Here is a 16,570-nt window from a genome sequence, read left to right as displayed (position 1 = left end):
CCTGACACTCTTGCCTCTCTTGCAAAGGTGGTTGTGATTGCATTGGGCCTGTCTGTAAAATCCAGGATAATCTTCCCATCTCAACATCCTTGGCTAACTCACATCTGCAAAGTCCCTTTGCTAAGAAAGGTAATGTATTGACAGGTTCTAGGGACTAGAAAGGGTCCGTCTCTGGGGGGCTATTACTCTCCTACCTAAGGACATACGTTCTGTAGCAGCATTAAATATTTAGGGGAATAAGCCCTTAATTCCTCAATGGAGATCTGGGTGAAATACCACAACCACCACTTAACAATATTATCTCTAAGGGAAAAATTCATTTTGAGTTGTGATACAAAAAAAATTCACATCTGTTCCACAACCATAGATAAAGTATGAACTCTTTATATAGTAACCACAGCAGTTCTACAATAAAGACCTCTAATAGTCTTCCTGCACAGGAGTCTGCTTAAGCAAATGTCAAAAATGAAATATGAGGTTAATAATGTTGTGAAGACTTATGAAGAGATTGACCATGAGGAAGAGTAATGAAATGAGAGATGAAGAGAAACCTGACCAAGAGATAAAAAAATGACTTGAGGTCTGACATGTCATGTTTAAAAGACTTTGGGAAGAAAGAAACATAAAACTAAACATTGTGCTATGCAGAGGAAAACAAATAACCTATGGAAAATACTTGATTTCAAATAAGAGGAATGAGAAGACTTTTTCCTGGTCTCAAAAATGTAAACCTTTTCATATAAAATACAGGCATGAGAGATCTTTGAAATTCCATGTAGAATTATGATCTCAGACATTAGGGAGAAGTGGTATAAGATTGACTAATACCTGCCTCCCTTCACCCCACACAGACAACACTGTCTCATAGGACTGTGAGTTCCTTTAGGGCAGGGACAATGTCTGATTAATCTTTGAGGCCCCAGCCCCAACATGTACTTTGGCGTATTGCCATAATGTTTGTTAAGCACCAAGTAGAATAATCGCAGAGATAGTTCCTTCCTGCATATCACAGCACTGATTCATTCGGAGGAAATCATGTTTAAAAAAAAAAAAAAACTGACAAGAGAAAGGGTGTATTAGAAAAGTGAGATAAGAAGTATATGTTGAGATTTCCAAACGCGATATCTAGAGATTTTCCTCATTCCCAAATTGTTCATTTTACTACAGTAGGTAATTTTCCACCAAAAACCCTCCATATATTATAAGTAGAGAACAACAAAAGCATATTGGGATTGAGATGTTGGTATTGATTTATGAAATTATTCTTCTATTAAATTGCAAATTGTTACATGTTCTGTGGCTACTGTTGTATACATAATCTCAAGGAATGCCTTGCAAATAATCAAATTGGCAAATATGAATCAAAGCAATCGAAGAATGCTTATAGCCTACTATGTTTTATTTAGAAGGTCAGGAAGAAAAGTGTATTTTTTATATTCTAGTACTGGAGCATTCTGTATCCTGCCTCTGTTAAGATTGTAGATTTACACATTATGATTTGTGTTTCATTTTCGGTTCCCAGTTTGTATAGTTCAGTATTGTACTCTTCATGGGCACTCAGTAAATAGTTGATGAGTTGAATTAAATGGGAAAATATACCAATATGAGCACTTTAAAAGTCAGTGTGGTAAGGTATAAAATGGAGACACATTCTCATAAAGAGTGAATGATATGGATACATTCTCTCAACTCTTGGCTAACATATCCCACTATTAGATGGGTAGATTGTAAAAGACAAATCCATAGGCACAATTTTGCAGTATACAGTAGCAATAGATCCTACAAAAGAAAACATGTAACTGATTTCAGCCAATCCAACAGAGGACATTTGTAAGTCAGGCCCAGAAAATTGCATTCAAAAGCAATATTGTGGCATTCACAGCATTATGACAGCAATAACAAAAAGTAGTGAAGCTTTAAAATATCCAGTTCTTCAGTGATGATGGGATTTAAGATTACCACTAACAAAGTAGTTAAGCTAAGGAAGCAGCTAAGAGATACATAAAAGGAATCTAAATTGAATAAGGAACCACTAATATAGTTTATGTTTTAGAAATAAATGAAAAATGAAAAGTAAAACCATGGTAAATAGGACTAGTTCTCTGAAAGTGGATGGACCTTCCAGTGATTCAAACCTCTTGGATAGACCTGGCCAAATGTAAGTAGAGAGATGACTTTTATGTTGCGATTTTGTTAATTGTCATAGCAATAAATTCAGTAACATTAGGAGAGGGATGGAAGTCATAAATTTAGGAATTTTTAAAGGAAGAGACTTTTTTTTTTTTTTCAACTTTTTTTTTTTTTTTTTTTTTTTTTTTTTTATTTTTGGGACAGAGAGAGAGCATGAACGGGGGAGGGGCAGAGAGAGAGGGAGACACAGAATCGGAAACAGGCTCCAGGCTCCGAGCCATCAGCCCAGAGCCTGACGCGGGGCTCGAACTCACGGACTGCGAGATCGTGACCTGGCTGAAGTCGGACGCTTAACCGACTGCGCCACCCAGGCGCCCCGAAAAGGAAGAGACTTTTGATTGTAACGTTGACAAAACCATAAGAAAAGTATTCAGTTTCATGTTTCTACTTGAGACTGATGTGATTCCTTTAAAAGAATAAGACCTGGGAAAGGAAGAGGTTGTGAAAAGTGTATTTTGAGTTTAAGGAGATGCTTCATACTGTGACATAGAAGTAGGGAGAATAAATAGCTTCCTTAGTATAGCCACTGTGCCAGGATAAAGGAGTTTCAGGGCATAGAGGGGACCATGGTCAAAACACGGCTATAAACATGTAGGGGAAAGATGCACAAATGCTTTATGGCAAAATGTTAAAAAACAGCTGATAAGAGCTGTATAAATTACAAAGTTCAAGAACGTGGTTGGTATTTGAAAAACTGTAAGAAAGTTTGGGGAAAAAAAGACATTATGGTATAAAGACAGTTCAGGTGATTACTTATACCAGGTAGGAAGATGGGGGCTACAAGAATCTGTGGGTGTAGCTAGAAAAGCACATGGAATTTAATCTTGCTAAAGGAATAGAACTTAAAATGGAAACTTGTTACATTTGGCCAAGCAGGAGGGTATAAATCTACTTTATATAATAAATTTAAATGTTTAAAATTTTTTGCCTTAGTTTTGTCAGTCCAGCATAATTTTTTTCCTAATAAACAACGACTGTGAGAGTGAATATTTGCAAAAAATGTTGAACTACTTAGAAAATAATATAAGAACAAAAGAAAACATCATCATGATTATTGTTTTATTTTATAAACCTATTAAAAGAATTATGAGAAATTAGACTATAATGACAACACAAATCTGTGGATATTAGAGAACATTTTGAAACAGAAGAGATAAGATGTGAGAGGTTGTAAATTTGGCAAGGTAGAGGTTTCCTCATTGTTTGGGAATCATGTAGTTTCATCTAGTATAAACACTGACTCTATTAATACTGAAAGGGAAAGCGTCCATGAACTAATCCTACCTTTCCTTTTCAGGTGTGAGGAGTGCAGTAAATCTTTCCCTCTTGGCAGGGGTCAGCAGTTTGATGGAGACTGTAATCCTGTGAATGTGCAGTTCTTATAGACTGTGAAATGCAATAATAATTTCAGTGTTTTATTACAGGTATCACTTTGTTTTCCTCTATCTCTTCCATTTTATTACAAATTATATGCATCAACATGATAAAGGTAGTGTGCTTTCTTTCACTGAAGTGGAAGATGCACCACAGAATTGATAATATAGGTGTGGGGCACTTTTTTTTTTTTTTCCAATTTCACAAGCTTGGTGCTCACAGATTGCATGTTGTACTTTTTATTTCAGTAACATTTAACAAAATCATGGCCATGGAGGGAATTAAACTTACACAGAATGTCCATAATGAGACTCTGAGTGCTGTTGTTTCAGGTACGATACAGAGTGCCTACTCTGAGTGGCACATTAAAGAGACGAAAGCCATCTTTTCCTTATTGCTTTTAATGTACAGAAATGCTTGGATTTAACTATAAATTACTTGTACAATGACCTCAACTGTCTGGGATACAGCAAAGCAAAGGCAGCTAAAACAGATATCATTCATTCTCCAAACTCCTAGGGGAGCTTCTTAGGCTTTTGCTTGGCACCTAGTGATTCTTTCTGTACATACAATTCTATCCTTCTTGATTATCTGATCTCCTATTGCACAGGCACAAGAAGCATAAATTTAAAAGAAGGAATTATGAGAAAAAGACTCACCGACCTAATAAGAAGTGACAGTTAAACACGTGAAAGAAGGAGGCAGAATACTTATTTTATTTATTTATTTTTTAATGTTTTTATTTATTTTTGAAGGAGAGAGAGAGACAGAGCATGAGTGGGGGAGGGGCAGAGACAGAGGGAGACAGAATCCGAAGCAGGCTCCAGGCTCTGAGCTGTCAACACAGAGCCCGACGTGGGGCTCAAACTCACAGACCACGAGATCATGACCCCAGCTGAAGTCAGACACTCAACTGGCTGAGCCACCCAGGCGCCCCCAGAATACTTATTTTAAAATAGGCACAAAAATGTTTTAAGGCAGAAGGGCATTGACAGGAACAGACCATCTTGAATAATTCCCTTAAGATATCATGTTACTACATCTAAGCCTAATAATAATGGCCCCGAGACTCCAAGAACAGTTTACATTCTATTCAGTGTATAATTTATTATCGAAAAATTTCTGTTCAAAATACTTTTATTTTAAAAAAATTTGATACTGAGAGGGGTAACATTCGGTTAACCTCATCCTTCAATTATACCATATAAATAAGAATTATCACAATATATTGCATTCAGTAAGTCCTAAAATACATCTATTTTTACTACTAGTGATTAGAACATTTTGATTTTAAACTCCCATTTCAGTTTTTCCCCCCAAGTTCTTTCAAATGACTTACATGGAAGCCAACAGTGATTGGATTAATCCCCACCTTCCTTGGCAGAGATGTAAAGGATCTGTGTATACTAATGCAATGTTGCTGTTGATTTCCTGGGTGTTATGTGTTTTTCTTTTCTTTTCTTTTATCTGGAGCAGAGTTTCTCTCCCTTAAAAATAGCTTGTTTGGATGTTGTAAACTTTTCTCTTTGGGAGAGTAGAAGTCAAAATTAGGATAAACGAGAGCTTTGGTAGACATTCTGCATTATGCCTTCACTGAACTACTTTCTCCTTTTTACCCCTGCTCAACAACACAGACCCTCTGGCCAGTATGACTTTCCAGTATGTGAGAGTCTGGCCCCACAGTAATTTTCTGTGACTCATGTTATGAAGGCTTTACTACATCCCTAAGGGAGGTTACAAAGAAGTCTGTTAGACCTTCTTAGTTTCTTATTTTATTTTTTTAGGAAATATTTTTCTTTTTTCCTGGATTATGTGACTCCCTTGACAACATTATGTCTCCTCATTAGAAATCACAGTTTTACTTTGCTGTGTGGCGCATCTGCACAGTTCTGTGATTATAAAGTTGATTCCTCAAGTATCTCTTGTTCAGGGGCGCCAGGGTGGCTCAGTCAGTTGAGTGTCTGACTTCAGCTCAGGTCATGATCTCACGGTCCGTGAGTTCGAGCCCCGTGTCCAGCTCTGTGCTGACAGCTCAGAGCCGGAGCCTGCTTCGGATTCTGTGTCTCCCTCTCTCTCTGCCCCTCCCCTGCTCATGCTCTGTCTCTCTCTGTCTCAAAGATAAAGAAAAACATTTTAAAAAAATTTTAAAAAAGTATCTCTTGTCCAAACCCCAAATAAACCAGATTTCATTTTAAGCTATCATTTCTGTGAATCATGAGAAATTTTGTGGCCCAATGGCCACGAACCTCAAACAGAAGATAGGAGAAGGCACCATCTCCAGAGCGAATTTGTGTTATCATAGGTCTCTGACATTAGAAGTTAGCTCTAGCATTTAATCAGGGAAGAAACAGATACATAATGATCTATCTCATTCCTACCCTCCTGCAATACAGCAAGATATTATCTGTCTGTCCCTTAGATGTGGTAGAAGGTAGTATTTAATACGGAAATAGGGAAAAATAGTACTCATTGAACTACTTTGCACATGTGAAGAAATAGACACATAAAACTTTCAAGAGCAGAGCTCTCTGTGTGTACTTACTGGGAGCTTATCATCTACTTTGTGCCAGGCACTGTTACTTCACAAGTAACTTTTTTCTTAGAGCTATGGCCATGTCCTTTACAGTGCCTGTAGGATAGAACAAAAAAAATGTGTCCCTTCTCCATGCTGACTTTTTTTTTAAAGGCAGAATAGAATATTTATACCCTTAAAGTTGAAGGGAAAAATAAAAGGCATGGAAAAAATAATATACTTTAAAATGAGAACAAATATTAATCTTACGTCAGTAGTTTTTGTTTTGATGGTCGGTGATTTAAATTTATTAAAACCTGAGCAGCCATAGATCGCTTATGTTCGGTCAAAAGTTTCCTGTGTTTTTCATTCATCAAGTGGATTCTTTTGTATTTTTTCAGCTTCTGGGTTTTTGTTTGTGCTTTCTTGGGCTCCTTTTCACCTCTTTCAGAGCAGAGTGGCAGTTTGGGGAGGTCAGTCCCTACAGCTTGATGTATAACAGGCTAAACAAATCCTGAAGAAAGTTGTCCCCAGTCACAGATGCTCCTGCTAAATTACACTGTCACAGGAAGATGATCTGAACACACAGCCACTTGAATGAGTTGTCGCCCCCAAAGATTTGTATCACGGTAGCAAAGTGAAAGAAGAAGTGCTACCATCTTGTGACAAATGTTTAAATTTTGTTCCATGTTTTTAGCAATACCTTAATTTAGGTCTTGAGGAACAGGCTTGGCTAGAGAGAACGTAACATTTTCTTATGCTCTTAGTTTGAAATCCAATCAGTATTCAAGGACTTCTCCCTAAGGACTTTGCAAGTTTCCTTTCAGGGAGAAGCATTCTCCTACCTGAGCTTCCAAGAACAGATTTCACAACACTTGGAGTAAATTTAAAGATCCCAAGTTGGGAGTAGTGCCTCTTTTCCATACGCTAGACCACCATAACATAGAAATATTCTTTTGTTCCCATTCATCATTTGGGAATAAAAAGGGATCTTGTTTTTATATACGTTTTTGAAGAAAAGAAACATTCGGAAGTCTATTTACCAAATTCATTATAGTAGAACAGTTTCACTTGTATCTTGATGATTGTTATGGCTTCTTGTTTAGCCATTTAGATACAATATTTGTAAGTTATCCCATTTTGGGATAGAAGGTTCTAAAAGAATAGCCAGCCCCCAGAGAGCTCCTGTCCGTTACAGTACGCTGGTGATAAATGGAATCAATTTATTCTTGGTGGCTTTTTAATTAACCTAGAACTTAATTTTATATGAAATAGTTCAACACATTGAAATTTTCATTAATCATCAGCTGGGGCCCCAGAAGCTGAGCAGAATAGAAAGAGAAATAATGGATATCTCTAAGATACTGTCAAACTCAACATTGTTAATTCTACTAAGCATAGTGGGAGCATAGATTACTCTACACAAGCCCAGTAAGTTACCTTAGAATCAAAGTCACCCAGAAGTTTTTGAATATGCTGACACGAGTTTCATTGATGCTTTAAGAAGCCACATTCAGCTGCTTATCAGATATCATTGCCAAGAACAGGGGGTTGAAAAGAGGCTTATCTGTGCTGTAGCTTTTATGTATTCTACTGCCTCCCAGAATTTTAAACATAAAATTAGTGAGAAATTAACAAAGGCTGCATTGTAGTATTTTCTTAAAATATGCCTTATTTTTAAGGGAAGTTTTAGTTTTTATAGCAAAATTGAGCAGAAAGTGCAGAGTTCCCATATCTTTCCTGCCCCTACAGTGCAGTATTTAACTTTAAAATTTTACTTTTATGAAGATCACAACTGTATTGAGAAATAACACACATAACAGATTTACCTTTTTAAGGCATATGGTTCTGTTTTTAGTATATTCATGGAGTTGTGTGACCACCACCACTCTAATTTCAGAATTAAAACTTACTTTAAAATGATGAAATGAAAATACCATTTAGAGAATTTAAAGAAGACAAAAAATATATATATCCCAAACTCACCATTCTAACCAAACATTTGTCATCTTTTGGTAAATTATATTTTAGTTTTTTTTAAAACATTCAGATATTTTTACAAAGGATGATAATGTTCTACGCAATTATTTTTAAATTTTCTGGTGAGGGTTGCCTGGGTGGCTCAGTCGGTTAAGCATCCAACTCTAGATTTCAGCTTAGGCCCTGATCCACAGTTTGTGAGTTTGAACCCTTCAGGTTCTGCACTAGTGGTGTAGAGTCTGCTTGGTATTCTCTCTCTCTCTCTCTCTCTCTCTCTCTCTCTCTAAGTAAAAACCAAAAACCAAAACAACTTACAGCAATTTTCTCCTGCGAGTAGATGGCTCTGTCTCTTTAAGGCTGCTCACAGTGTGATGAGGTGTGCTGTGATTTTTACTGCTGTGTGTACACATGAAATTATTCATGTGAAGAAAATAACTTCATGGCTATGTATGCTGTGATGTGATGCTTTCTATTAAGCTATCTTGGTATTTGAACATTCCAGAGCACTGTTAAAGCTTTATGCTTATGGTCATTAGTAGCAGGTAGACAGACATTTTTTATTCTTTCATGCTAGGATGTTGAAACAATAAAATATTAAATAATGAGGCTGGTATGTTCTTAGATGCTGCTCTCGCCTCGGTCTAATGGCAGCCTCAGCACTGGGTGTTGTGAAGGAGTGACTCAGCTAGTATCATTGGGGGTGCTGAGCAGCGAGTGTATAAAAGTGAACAGCAAGAGAAAGATGGTCAGTGAAAACATAGGCATGACCATGAACACATTTACAGATGAAATTTCACAAGTGGCCAAAAGTTGTGTGGAAAGATGTTCTGGGATATGAATGGAAACATTTCTTTTAGAATCAGATTAAGAACTTTTGAAAAACATTGATAATGTTATGTGCAATAAAAGATGTGAGAAATGGGGTACTCATAAGCTATGAGAGTATAATTGATCAATCCTTTAAGAGGATAATTTGATAGCATTTACTTACTTTATTTGAGGGGGAGGGCAGAGGGAGAGAGAGAGAGAGAGAGAGAGAGAGAGAGAGAGAGATTGATTGATTTTAAGAGAGAGAGAGAATCCATGCTCAGTGTGGAACCTGATGCGGGGCCCAGTCCCACGATCCCAGGATCATGATCTGAGCCAAAATTAAGAGTCGGACACTCAACCAAGCCACCCAGGCACCCCATTTGATAGCATTTATTAATATTTAAAATATCTGTCCTCTTTAATTGAAGAATAGCATTCTTAAGAATTTTGCAAAAGTAATAGCATTATATATAAAAATACATATGCCCAATTATTCATTGAAGCCATATTTGCAATAACAAGAAACAATCTGCTGCCAGCAATGGGAAAATTGACTAAATAAATCATGGTTCAGACAGCCATTAAAAAGGACAAGGTGTGTGTGTGTGTGTGTGTGTGTGTGTGTATGCTGTCCAGTGTAGATGTGCATGATACACTTTTATGTGAAAAAATGAAAATATTGTAATCTCTCTCTTATTTAAAAAAAGAGATACATCTGTTCATGTGTTAGAAAACTGGGGTTGGGAGATATTTTGCCTTTTATTTTAGATTATTTTTTTTCAACTGTGACTGGATTATGAATGATTTTTACTTTTTCCTGTGTCTTTCAAACCCCACATTTGAAAAATGAAGTGACATTCTTAAGGTTTACAAAGATGAAAAGATACAGCAGTTGGAGCTAGGCTCCAAGTAGAAGTTCTTAAGGAACTAGCTTTAATGAATAGGTAAAAATGGTTTCTAATTAGTATATCAGCAGTTTATATGGAAAAAAGATGTTCCTAAAATATGTGGAAATAGTTTTTACTCAGGCTAAATCTTTTACAATTTTTATTTTTTTCTAACCGCAAAAGTAAAATATTATGAAACACTTTGAAAATAAATATTATAAAGAACATAAGAAATAATTTATAATTCTGTCAACTGGAGGTAATAGTAGACTAAGCCTTAAAATCTCATTTATACTATCATTTTGAAATTTCAAAAAGAATTTATTTTCACTACAAGAGTCCATTCACCCTAATTGCCTAACTGATGAATTAGTGGGGAGATACATATGATCTTAATGAAGTTTCCTGAATGTTTCCTATAGAAAATTAGCCTCTGTAATATTGCACATTGTAATAAGAGTTAAAAGAGAAGGATAAAAATGCTGAAGGGTAGGAGCGCTCGGCTGGCTCAGCCAGTTAAGCATCCAACTCTTTTTTCTTGGCTCAGGTATTGATCTCATGGTTCCTCAGATTGAGACTCTGTACTGACAGCATGGAGCCTGCTCGGGACTCTCTCTCTCTTTGACCCTCCCCTGTTCATGCTTTTTCTCTCTCTCAAAATAGATAAACTTTTGTTTTGTAATGCTGAAGGGTAAAAAGAAGGATAGGAGGGCAGATGAGTATCACAATCAAATCCTCAATTTCCCGTTATTAAAAGAAGGGAATAGAAATGTCTGTGATCAAACCAGTCGGTAAGGACATTTCTCTTTGTTTCTCCCTCCTGCTGACTGGGGCTAGTAGCCAACCAGTAATCATTGAGGGCTGGAAAGGACCATCACTGAGCTGGAGTACTTGTGTTATTTGGTACCTGGGAGTAATTCTCTGAGGGACTCAAATCCTCACAGACTTCTCATACTTGAAGGAGGAGCGATTGGGTTACAAAATTAACCACCCTGAGCTTCTCATCCCTGGCAGCAGTCCCTGGGTGCTCTGTCATTACCAATCCATGGCTTATAGGAGGGTCTGGTCAGTAGCTTCTTAAGGTCCCTTTGTCTTTTCACCCCCAAGTCCAATATTGTGTGTTGAACTGTGCTCCTAGAGGCTGTAGCATTGAGTGGTTTCTAACTTCTCAGCACTTTACTATGCCACCTTCACCTTAAGGAATGGCTACGTAATTTCTGGGGTCCAGTGCAAAATGAGAATTTGAGGACCCTTGTTAGAAAAAAAACTAAGAATTTTAAAACAGTAAAAGCAAAACATTAGAACAAGCATAGGGCTCTTTGGGACTGCACGGGTTGCATTCCCATGACACTGCTCTGCTCACCTTAGCTTCACCTCCTGACCCAGAGGTACCCTATTACCAAGAGAGGGTACATAGGTAGTATCCTCAGTTCTCCTTTCTCCCTTTTTTGAGATCATCTAGTACTTAACTCCATATAGGGCTACAGACCTTCTAATTCTTGAAACAAAACTGCCCTTTCAGGGGCACCTGGGTGGCTCAGTCAGTTAGGCATCCTACTTTGGCTCAGGTCATGATCTTGCAGTTCATGAGTTTTAGCCCCATGTGAGGCTCTGTGCTGACAGCTCAGAGCCTGGAGCCTGCTTCAGATTCTGTGTCTCCCTCTCTCTGCCCCTCCCCACTTGCACACTGTCTCTCTCTCTCTCAAGAATAAATAAATGTTTAAAAATTAAAAAAAAAAACCTGCCCTTTGAGAATGAAGGACAGGTGTGGTAGGGAAGGAAAAATTACTCTTCCCACTATTCTCCTTAGTTCTCTACTTGGGGTTCTGTAAATTGGACTGACAAAAGACAGATTAATGAGAGAAAAACTAGTTTTGTAATGTGTGCATTAAACTTAGAATGAGAGTACTCAGAGATAATAACTTCAAGGGATAGTTAAAATTTGGTCTTATATACCATCTTAGCAAAGGGACAATAAATACTTAGAGAAGTGACAGGACAAAGGAAAAGGACTTTGAATTTCTAGTGGTGGCAAATGTGAGAGGGAAAATACATGGGGAAACTACTGACAGATAAAAGCTAGTTAGTAAGGTTTGTTACTTAGATTCTTCTGGTGCTGTCTCCTGGCTGATAAGGGTCTAAGTTGTCTCCAGTCATTAACTTTTGTCCTTCCTGGTAGAGAGGGGAGGGAGAATACCTTTGTAAATGTATGTCCTGCTTCTAGGCAGATAAGGGGATGGCAGAGAGCTCTTCTTGTATCTGCTTCTCAGTTGCCTTCAGCTCAAAATAACCTTATGCTAAAGTGGCTTGTTCTCAACTGGCATATCCTGCTATCCAACAGTGTCCTCTCTGGACAGATGCAGCCCCATGAGCCCGTGATTCAAAACCTTGTGTATATTAAAAAAAAACAAACTGCCTCTCCTTCAGGTGGTCACAGCCCTGTGCTGGAGCAGCTAGCCTGGCACTTGAAGAATGGCAGGCAAGCTGGGTTTCATTCACCTCTGACATGCTTGGCTGGGCATCCTCATGCAGGCAAGAGCCTGTATAATCCTACAAGGTCACCTTGCCTAGGCAACAACCTGGCTGGTCCCTTTACACAGAGTGGCAAAAGTGATAAGCTAGAATGTCCTTTCTTAATATGATAATCCAAATCCCTTGATTTGTGGTCCTTAAGTACCTGGGCTTCTCTGGTTTACATCTAGGCTGTAGCTCTTTGCCCTTTTGTTGTTGTTGTTGTTGTTTTTGCTCATATATATTTAAAATTGCTTTTCTTTTGATTCAAAATGGTCTATCATTGGGATTTGGCAGTCCATCTCCCTAGCTTCACTGAATGAGCTGTTTTAGTGGTAGGCAAACAGATCCATTAGACTCTTCTTCCATCATTCTGTTCTAAGTTGGTGAGATTTTAGGTCTTACTTCTAAGTGAGAGGATACATGTTTAAAACAAGGATGATACATATTGAAACAAGGAAAAATTTCAGTGAAATATAAAAAGAGAAAAAGGAATCATTATAATCCTCATAGTCTTTTGTAATTACTGGCTAGCCTTACCTGCGAGTAAGCCAGGGAAAGGTGAGGATTGAGGTAAATGAAGTCAGGTTCTTAAGGTTTTTTTTTTTTTAACTGGGTGCTGACATTAAAAATTAAAAGGACATTAGATTTCCTTCCTTTCCCACACCCACCAAAAATAAATAATGCACACACCAAGAGTTATGGGAGATGGAATCTGTTCATATTGGTCTTTGGAAACCCTGTATTTTTTCCTACCATGAAATTATAGTAGGGTAGCTGAAGAGCCATGTTGAGTTGCTATACAACTGTCTCACCTTGTATTCAGACCACAGTAGTGCCAAAGAATGGTTTGAAATGGGACAGAGACTATGGGGATATACTTTGCAAGAGCCAAAATCATACAGAACAGACGACTAAGCCCCCATGTACTTTTCTAAACTCTTTTGTAACCTATGTAAATGTTTTGTTTGTATGCATGTTTGTGTGTGAGTATAAGCATGGATATGTTTTGAATGAGTAAGGTGTGTGTGTGTGTGTGTGTGTGTGTGTTGGGAAAAGGGATGGAAATTAAGAGTCCAGGACTCATTATAGAAATAAAATACTTTATTTACTAGCTTAGATCCTCAGATTTGTTTCAGATTTATTTGCTACTTCTGATGGCAAAAATTCAGGATCTACAGTTTTGAAACAGATTCCAGTACTCCCATGGCTCAGTATTGTACCTATGAACTTCCATGTGAGATATTCTGTATGATCAGATTTACATACAAAGATATATGAGATGTGTGCTTGCTGTCTACATAAATACAGAATTCATAGGAATATGAGATTGTCACCACTGAAAATATTTAAAGCAGATTGGAAGATGTTTTCTTTGGTTTATATTTGAAAGAAAAATTTCCTTTTACTCTCTCATATTGCTTTATTCCTGATAGAAGAACTGGTTCTCTAGGTTAGTGCAAATTAATATGTGCTTATCTTGCTAGTCAGGATATAAGCTTGTCCACAAAGAGCAGTACCCAAAAAAGCAGTAACTTGAAGACATTAGAAACTTATTTCTCTCTCATAACAGCTTAGAGGTAGATAGACACTTTGGGGGCAGTATGGTGGCTCTACTCCATAATGAAATCTGGGACCTAAGTTCTTCTCCTTGTTGCTTGGCCACAAGTATGTATTCTCTACCCTAGTATGTATTCTCTACCCATTTAAGCACACAACGTGGAGGTTGACTATATCCCATTATCTAGAACTTAAGTACTTTTTTGCAGATAGCCAGATACCCAGTTAAAAGTGGAGTTCAGCATTTTGTTGAAAAGAGGGAGAATGGATACTGGGGCATAGCTGTCCATCTCTGTCACACTTATCTTTGAATCATGTTCTGCTCATCACCTTTTGAACCTAGAGCGTAAATGTTGTATGACATAATTAGCTTATTAAGAAGTTAGATGCAGGAGTGCCTGGGTGGCTCAGTCGGTTGAGCCAGGTCATGATTTTGGCTCAGATCATGATCTCACAGTTCGTGGGATCAAGCCCTTAGTCGGGCTTCACACTGACAGCCTGGCGTCTGCTTGGGATTTTCTCTCTCCCTCTCTGTGCCCCACTCCCACTCGTGCTCTCTCAAAATAAATAAATAAACTTAAAAAAATCTCACTGTAATTGCAAGTGGTTTCTGTTACCACCAATCAGTTTTGACCAGCGGCTGTCAGTGGTACTGTATTAAGAAAGATTGTAGGGCTGTATTTACACTGAGCAGAAAAATAATTACATGATCAATAACTGATACCTGCCCTTGGCACAGAGTGGGAGAATAATGTCATGTGTCATCTATCCTTTGTCTTAATTCAGGGAACAGCTCCTATAAAGTCATCGATTTTATCAGATGTAGTGCTATTAGAGATGTTTTTATTTTTTCCCTAGTGATTCATTCTACTGCCACCAAGCAAGGGTCTAAAATGGGGGATGGGTTGGGACTTTATGTATAATGGAAATACCACATAACTAGTAGAAAGGATGGTTTAATTGAGCAATTGAAATAAATTTTCAGAACTCTCAGGTAAACCTGAGGGTGCCAAGTAAGCCACCATTATGTGATCATATTCAGGGAAGAAAGGGTGAGAAATAGATTGGTAAGAATCAGTTAATTTTCTCCTTGCTCTGAACTTGTTTAAGTGACTTAATTAGTAACTTAAAATACAGTATATGTACTTCCTTATTTTGCTTTATCTTTCTGTGTATCTTCTCTCTTTAACTAGAGCACTTGAGAAACAAGTCTAAACGTGACACCTCTCCTGGTTTCTGACAGTCTCTATCACGTCTTACACAAAGAGGGAATGCAGTAGATATTTGTTGATTGCTGGACTGCATGGTGATCTAGTTAGCATTTTTTTTTTATTCAAGGAGTTTTATCACTGCATAAGCATTACTATCCTCGATCTATCTTTCGGACGTTGAGGTTGAAGGTGACTAAGTGACTTGTACCATTCTTCCGGTGGTTCTGAATGCATTATTGATTAGTAGCAGAACTGACTAAATGGCAGTGAAGGATTTTCTTCCCCTCTTTTACCTGTGTCATTTTGGCAGGAGAAGCGAAGGACAATATTCAATCTTCTCCAAGAGCTGCATGATAAATAATTGCAGAATAAATTAATATACTCTTCTAGATGAGAGCAAAACAAGAGGCCAGATCTGGCTGCCCTGATTTTGCTTTCCTTGTTCAGCTCATGGCGGGAGTCATCCTTGTTCTTGGTTCAGGTCCCAGCTCCTCCCTTGCTTGTCTGTAACTGTGGGTGAGTCATGGCACCCTTGCTGGCCCTCCTTTTTCCAATTGTAAAAGAGAGATGAGTCTCTACCAGATGATGACTTAAAGTGCCTCTGACTTCTGGAATGGAAGACCCTCTGGAAACACAGAGCATTGCTGTTGCTATGCTCTTTGCATGATAACTAATTCATCTTCTCTTCTCCCCTCAACCACATTTCCTGCTGAGGTAAGTAATGTGGAGTGGGTTTTTGTTTTTTTTCCCCTCAGCTTTTATTTCCTTTTGTGTATGTCTGGCCTCGTAAATGTGGTGAATAAATGCTATTATTATAACCCTTTTTGACAGCTCTGTAATTTAATTGTAATTCACTCTGAGCATCTTTTTAAGACAATGATGTGTATTGAAGATGCAGCTGTTCCAATCTCCTCTGCTAAACTGACAGGAATTGTTGCAGTCATAGTCCCAGCAACTGTGGGAACTTCCGATCTATTCAAAGCCAAATATAGGGATATACTCTGTGTGTGTGTGTGTGTGTGTGTGTGGCCACTCTGTGTACCCAGTTTGGCAAAAGTGGTAGGTGGCATTTAGAGAGAAGCATCATTTGAAATTGGTGTTTGCATAAATATGTAAAATATTCCCAATTGGAAAAACTCTTGGATTTGTTTTCTGTGGTGAGCTAAGCTATATACCTTCTGTTAATGTTAAGAGGTCATCTCTGTGTTAACCTGAAGTTGATTCCTTGCCAGCACTGACTGGGCATTATTAGAATCCCATCGGCCATCAGCTATTGTATTAGTTTGTTAGGGCTCCATAAGAGAGCACCCATGTACTGGGTGACTTATACAACAGAAACTCAGGGAATAAAGAAACAAACTAAATAAGGAAATGATTATCTCACAGTTCTGGAAACTAGCAGTCCAAATCAAGGAGTTGGCGGGGTTGAGTCCTTCTGAGGTCTGTGAGAGAGAATCTGCTTCACTCCTCTCTCCTAGGTTCTGGTAGCCTCAGGTGTTCTTAGGCTAGTACGTGGTGTTCTGTGTCTTCAGACT

The 16,570-nt window shown here is 37.9% G+C and overlaps 2 protein-coding genes across 3 annotated transcripts in view; both read left to right on the top strand.

The window, feature by feature from the left end:
- LOC128776462 (translation initiation factor IF-2-like) overlaps positions 1-3,870 on the top strand; it is a 180,782-nt gene extending 176,912 nt beyond the window's left edge. The window contains exons 7-9 of the mRNA XM_053900719.1: positions 28-129; positions 2,054-2,158; positions 3,488-3,870. The gene's annotated coding sequence lies outside the window, so the exon portion shown is untranslated. The remainder of the gene's footprint in view (positions 1-27; positions 130-2,053; positions 2,159-3,487) is intronic.
- Positions 3,871-15,584: 11,714 nt separating this feature from the next.
- The window catches only part of CRACD (capping protein inhibiting regulator of actin dynamics), a 114,755-nt gene continuing 113,769 nt past the window's right edge, over positions 15,585-16,570 (top strand). The window contains exon 1 of one of the 2 annotated variants that reach the window (XM_019469377.2): positions 15,585-15,749. The gene's annotated coding sequence lies outside the window, so the exon portion shown is untranslated. The remainder of the gene's footprint in view (positions 15,750-16,570) is intronic. The other variant, XM_053901550.1, reaches the window with a different exon arrangement.

This window comes from Panthera pardus, unplaced genomic scaffold (assembly GCF_024362965.1).
Source record: "Panthera pardus isolate Hobbes unplaced genomic scaffold, ASM2436296v1 HiC_scaffold_13, whole genome shotgun sequence".
Classification (NCBI taxonomy): domain Eukaryota; kingdom Metazoa; phylum Chordata; class Mammalia; order Carnivora; family Felidae; genus Panthera; species Panthera pardus.
Note: the sequence above shows the minus strand (reverse complement) of the source record. Positions and strands in the feature narration are given on the sequence as shown.